We start from the raw sequence: 6,591 nt of genomic DNA, 5'->3' as shown, positions 1-6,591 counted from the left end.
TCACCATATGTTTCATTCCTCATCATGGTCCTTAATACTTCCGAGTCTCAATCATCACCTCACACCTTGCCCTATGGACATGCATAAAAAAGTGGGTGCAAAAAAATTAACCTAGATGACTTTTCACTAATTAGGATAATTAGTAGCACAAGCATGTATCCTGAAAAGTACAATATTATGTCATGGAAGAAGAAAAAGTTTAAATATCTCAAATATTTGTGTGTTTCTTTTAGACTCTATTTTGTATTCGCTGGAGACAGCTCTTGTATCTCTACCATGTAGTATTTTTCCTACCATGTAGTATCAGCTATGGTCCTTAGCTCTTGAAGAATCAAACAATATAATTCCAGAGCTGAGGACCATAGCTGACGAGATCGTGCCGGAGGTGAACCGTGAAGTGGAGGAGGAGAATCGGATGCTCAAGGCAGCATTGGAGGTGGGGACGAAAGATATCAAGTCCAAGATGGAGAAGATTGGGCAATTGGAATATCCGGAGATGGTAGGCTCACTCATGTCATTTTTTACCTGAACTCATAGAAGAGGTCCCTTCCAATCTTTCAGAGTTATGTTCGGATGTTTCGCAAAAAAAAAAGAGTTATGTTCAGACACTAGTAGAAAACCCCCCTTTAGTATCAGTTCTAGAGGGCCTTTAGTATCGATTTTGGAACCGGTACTAAAGATTCGGGACTAAAGCCTCCCTCCTTTGGTACCGGTTCCTTACGAACCGGTACTAAAGGTGCCTTCAAGTGGGTATGGAGGAAACCGCAGGGCTGGAGACCTTTGGTACCGGTTCGTAACATGAACTAAAGGGTACCGGTGCCATTTTTTATATCAATTTTTTTTATCTATTTTTTCGCTCCCTCTTTTTATCGATTTTTTCAGAATTTCTAATATTTTAGTTATTTGAGAAGTTTAGTCTCTAACTACACTTATCTCTAGTCAAATTACTTACTCGTGGTCAAACTTTCTACTCGGTCACTAATCCTCCCACTGCTCCAGCACTAGCACGCTTAACTTTCGAGTTTCTTCCCATCTCACTTCCAAGTGCTTCACGCGCATGTTATTGATAGTAATATCATATCAATCCTATTAACATTTTGGTCATAATATCACACTTCTTTATTGTTTGAATTCCACATGATTATTTTAATAAAAAAGTAAAGATGTAAAAATAATATTGAATAAATAAATAAACAATATTTTTTAATTATTTTTAATTTTTAAATATATTTTAAATCTTAATTTGTTTTTGCAAAATCTAAAACCTGAAAATTTGTAAATCTAAAAATATAGTAACCTTTATGGTTAAGTAATAGTAATCTTTATGCAGGAAGGAGTTATTAATTTAAATTGAAAAAAATAAAAAAAAATATACAATCCTGAATTTTTGGTGAAAACTAAAATATTCTTGCTTTTATATTTCCTGAGAATCTAAAAATTGGGTAACCGGCTAACATACAAGAATCTCGAAGGATTTTATTTTTTGAATTTTCTATCATTTTCTTTTGTATTTTACAAAGCAAAAAATGGCGATCCAGGGGGTGGAGGGTGCGTGGGGAGCAAAAAAAAGGCTAGAGACCCTTTAGTACCGGTTCATTATACGAACCGGTACTAAAGGTGTAGCATTGGCACCTCCGTCTCAAATTTGGCGCGAAACCCTTTAGTACCGGTTCGTACTAAAGGTTGCCGTCGCCCTGGCCAGTGAAACCGGTGCTAATGCAACCTTTAGTACCGGTTTGTAAGAAAACTGGTACTAAAGGTCAAATCCTTTGGCCGTTTTTCTACTAGTGAGATAGATCATCGATAGTATGTATTCATCTCGCTGAAACACTAAAATGGCATGAGTAAGCTCATCGAAGAGGTCACTAACAAAGAACATTAGTCGAATCATCATTGGATTGATCATGGACAACATGTATTCAAATAGATAGTAACGGAGAACGCTTTCCCTGATGAAAATGAACTACGACAATCGAATATGGTGTACATCCAGCTGCTAACATTATTTCAAAACATTTATTTGTACTCCAAAGTGTGATGCTAGATTTGGCTTCAGTTTTCTCGTTCAAACCAGATGCAGCTTCCACTCAGGCAGTGAACGAACAAACAAACAAAGAATGTAAAATGTTAGGGCACAAATATTTACCACCAGAAAGCCTGTGTTTAAGAGAACACAGTGAAAATCCTCACATACCATCCGGTTTATGTGCTTTTGCCATCTTGATCTAGTCTTGTGTTCTTTTTTATTGCCTCAGGGTGCTTTGGACATCAACACGTTGGGACTGGCAGGTGGAGGGTGCAAGTTGGGTGGCATGCTCTGATAGTCTGATGCTTCAAGAAAAGCACAAGGTTTCTTCTCCTCTTTGAATAGCACAGTCAATAGGTTCAACTAGAAATCAGTCCATACTCATATATACAAAGTTGTATATATGCACACACTTTCTACCGAGAGATGGAAGCCATTCATGATAAGCGAACTCAACTCGAGAAGCAGCTGGAGCGAAGGGAAGCGCTAATTGAAGCGCTAGTGTTTGTGATGCGGTGGCTGAACAGGGGAGAGTCTGACAGACACGGTGGCAGACCATTAGCGTATCTACACTGCAACGTTATATTTTTTTTTTGGGCAACGCTGAGCGTCCCCCGGGGGATCGGGGCTTTCCATCCCCCGCCTCCTATGCCTGACACGTGTCCATATTCACTAATTCCCCTCAGTTCACTCACGCTGTCACGCACAGGAAAATTTCCCCACGGTCCCAAATCGCAATCGACAACCCCGTAGAGCCGCTCAACACGCATAGCACTCCGGACCGTCGCCGGAGAAGTCGGACGGACGCCGCCAGCAGCCATCGCCGGAGAAGCCGCCGCTGGAGAAGCCGATCGCTCGTAGCATCTTCACTGGCCGCCATCGTAGCGCGCTCGCATGCAGCACCGCCATCCTGGACATGTAGCTTCGCTTGGGAGTGTTGTAGCCCCGCCGATGACCTCGGTTTGTAGCAACGGCCGTCGACGACGACCTCGCCGCCCTCGTTGCATCAGGGCGGCGCCCTGTTTGTAGCAACGGCCACCGTCGTTTGCAGCAACGGCCGCAGCCGACGGCCTCGTTGCAGCAGGGCGGCTCCCGGTTCGCAGCAACGGCCGCCGCCGTCCGTTTTCCTTGAAGCAGGGCGGCTCCCGGTTCGCAGCAACGACCGCCGCCGGCCGTTTTCCTTGAAGCACGGCGGCGTCCGGTTTGTAGCAAAGGCCAGCGCCGACGACCTCGTTGCACCAGGGCGGCTCCCGGTTGGCAGCAACAGCCGCCCCCGGCCGTTTTCCTTGAAGCACGGCGGCGTCCGGTTTGTAGCAAAGGCCGCCGCCGTTCGCAGCAACCACCGGATGCCGTCCCGTCGTTTGTAGCAAAGGCCGCCGCCGCGTGTAGCACATCGCCTCCGCCGCCGCTTGTAGCGGTCTTCACCACCCTTTGTAGCAGCGGTCGTCGCCTACTGTAGCAGACGCCGCGATGCTGCCCTTGTACTGCTTCGTAGCAGAGGCCACCGCGCCTTGTAGCAGACGACGACGGCGCTGGGAGCATCGGCCTCCATCCCTGGTGGCAGCATCACGCATGGCTCTCCTCCGCCGGCCCAGCATCAGCGGCAGTGCGGCCCCACTCCTCCGCTGGCAGCGCGCTGCGTGTCCGTCATGGCGACGGTAGAGCAGTTCGTGATTGCGGAGGTGGACGGCGGAGCGAGTCGACGGCGATGGAGAGCCGCGACCTCGCCGGAGATGCGTGTGGGCGCGCGCGGCGGGGCTGTGTTGGGGCGGGTGCGACGGCGGTTATTTGGGCGAGGTCATGGCGTCCTGTTTCCAGGAAGATGAGGAGAGACGAGCGGAAAAAGAGAGCTGTGAGGAGATAAGGTCGTGGTGGGGCCCATCGATGTCGCTTTCACGGAGGACACGCGTCGTTCGCACGAGGAGGAGGAAGCGAACACTCGATCCCCCGGCTGATTGCCAGCGTTTTCCTTTTTTTTTTTGATAAAAGGCCGCAACGTTATTTCTGGACGCTGAGCAAGAAAGGTTTCAAAGATAAGGCCTTATGGCCCTGCTTTAACTTAATAAAAACTTAATAAAGCCTTAGCTGGGGGAGTTCGACACCATACAAATAATGCAGTCAAAGTACATCTAAACAAAGAACACCCAAGTCCTCCACAACGCAAAGCCATAATACAAGACAAGTTAATGATAAAAGCAACACTGGAAGCACTCAAGCTAGTTCCCTCGGGCTGGTATGCAGACGCTTGATCTCTTCCATCGCCGCGTTGAGCAGACTCATATCTCTCGATCTCACCAACACCCGCCATTGCTGCATATTTATATATAAGTGTTTTATAAAGAACATCATCCGGATTACTGATAAGGGAGCCTTCAAATATCAGCTTATTCCTAACGTTTCAGAGGGCCCAACATTGCGCGACCCCTGCCGGGTTCCAATCATAATGCAGGATCTCCTTGACCCCTGCCCACATGAACTAGGAACAACTAGAGAAGATGTGGTTACAGTCATCCACCTCCTCACAAAGCACACAATACACGTTTGATGGCCCATGACGATTGGCAATGTGCTCCGCACACGGGAGCCGACCGCTAATCAACTACCATTAGAAAATCTTAATCCTTGGCGGAATGCGCAGATGCCAAACCTCCTTAAAATACGTCACCGCCGCCCACAGCGACAGCCAGGCGTACATGGATTTAGCGGAATAAGCCCCCGAGGCCTCCGAACTCCAAGAGATACAATCTTCCTCCTCGGAGGGGACCACACCTTGAATCTCCTTGATCAAGTTATCCCATTCCACTTCCTCCGCAAGGCCAAACTGCCTGCGGAAACGAATGCGCCATCCCTCCCATGCCCGGTCCGAAGGCACCATCAAGAAGGGAAGAGCACAACACCTTCAGAGGTTAGGGTATTGTTCCCGAAGAGGGGATTGTTCCGTTCACCAGTCCTGCTAGAAGTAGGAGCGTCTCCCATTTCGCACCTGATGCTTAACTCCCAACTTAAAGTACCATTTCAGCTTCTGGAGAACATTCCAGAATTGCGACCCCTTTTTTCGGGACCGAAGGCGCAAAATGTCGTCATCCCCCAAGTATTTCGCCTGCAGTCCGCTCAAAGACACTGTACGTTCTGGTATAGCTTCCAAAGCCATTTAAGCATCAAGGTGTTGTTCATGATGCGATTGTTAAGAATGCCTAGCCCTCCAAGCTCCTTATGTTTACACATAGTCTCCCAGTCGACCATGTGATATTTGCGCTTCTGTCCCACTCCTTCCCAAAAGAAGCGAGACCTAACCTTATCGAAGATCGCATGAGTCGAGTCAAAAAGCATGTACATACTCATAGAGAACAAGGAAGGCTGGAAAGACAAGAATTAGTGAGCTCAAGTCTGCCTGCCGAAGACCATGCCAAGGATCCACCCTGTGCCCAACCTTCCCAGTCAGGAAGTCCCACTCTAAGACCCGTAGGGTTTTATCGCTCACCAGCAACCCGAGGTAAGAAATAGGGAACTTCCCCACCTTGCAGTTAAGCAAGTTAGCGAAGCGGGCCCTCTCAAGGTCAGTAGTCCCAACTATAATGACCTCGCTCTGGCCAAACTTAATATTTAGACCCGACATGTTCTGAAAGCTCAGGTTTATGGCTAGACCTCTAAAAAAGAGAGCAGATGAACACCAATGAGCTTCGAAAGAATCGCCAAGAGTTGATTCATGTAAAAGCCAATAGTTTCCAATAGTTGTCATTGCCCTCTTCGGTGGGAAATTATTGTTGCCAAAAGTTTTTTCTCATTGAAATGATCATAATGTGCAGGGTTTTTTTTGGAGAATATGCCAATTAGCGGGTGTTTCGTTGTTGGAATCAAAAGGATGGGACAACTTGCAGAGGGCAAAGCTGCAAGCTTGGTCTCAAGTTGGCAGGAGGAAATACAGAAGACGTACTGGCATCCGTTCATGACTTTTCAGGTCGATAGAGAAGATAAGGTGTCTATCCAATTTTCTCTACAGAATGCATGCACTTCTATTGTGTTAAGAATCATTGGCTGGCTCCAACCACTTGGGTTTCTCGACAACTGCAGGAAGTTGTAGATCAACAATGACCCAAAACCGAGACAGCTGCAGGTTGAGTGTGGCATGTCATAAATGAGATCTGGAACTTCCAAGAAGCGTGGGATACGACGATGGCCGAGGCGATGGCGTTCATTCTGGGGCAGCGGGAATCTGGACCCTTGGCTCCCGTCGCGTCCTATAGATGGAGGAGCCTTGTGCCAGGTTCACCGCGGCTGATGCGGCCGCTCGGTTCATCCTCTGGTGTCGATGGCTGGCCTGGCTCAGCTGTGGGCTCGGGAGGACACAGCCGGCGGCCTCCTCGGTGGGGGCTCGGGATCAGTGGTGGAGCGTGACCAAAGGCAGAGCGGGGGCAAAACTGAACCTTTTCAAAATATACAAAAAAAACTATGCACAGAAATTTGGCAGGTATTTTGTACCAACAAGATCTAACTTTCAATCTTCCGTTTTGAAAAAAATCAATTTTTGAAATGCACTTAATTTCTATTTATGCAGGAATAAACCT

The sequence above is a fragment of the Lolium perenne genome, chromosome 1 (genome assembly GCF_019359855.2).
Source record: "Lolium perenne isolate Kyuss_39 chromosome 1, Kyuss_2.0, whole genome shotgun sequence".
Lineage (NCBI taxonomy): Eukaryota > Viridiplantae > Streptophyta > Magnoliopsida > Poales > Poaceae > Lolium > Lolium perenne.
This window is presented reverse-complemented; position numbering follows the sequence as displayed.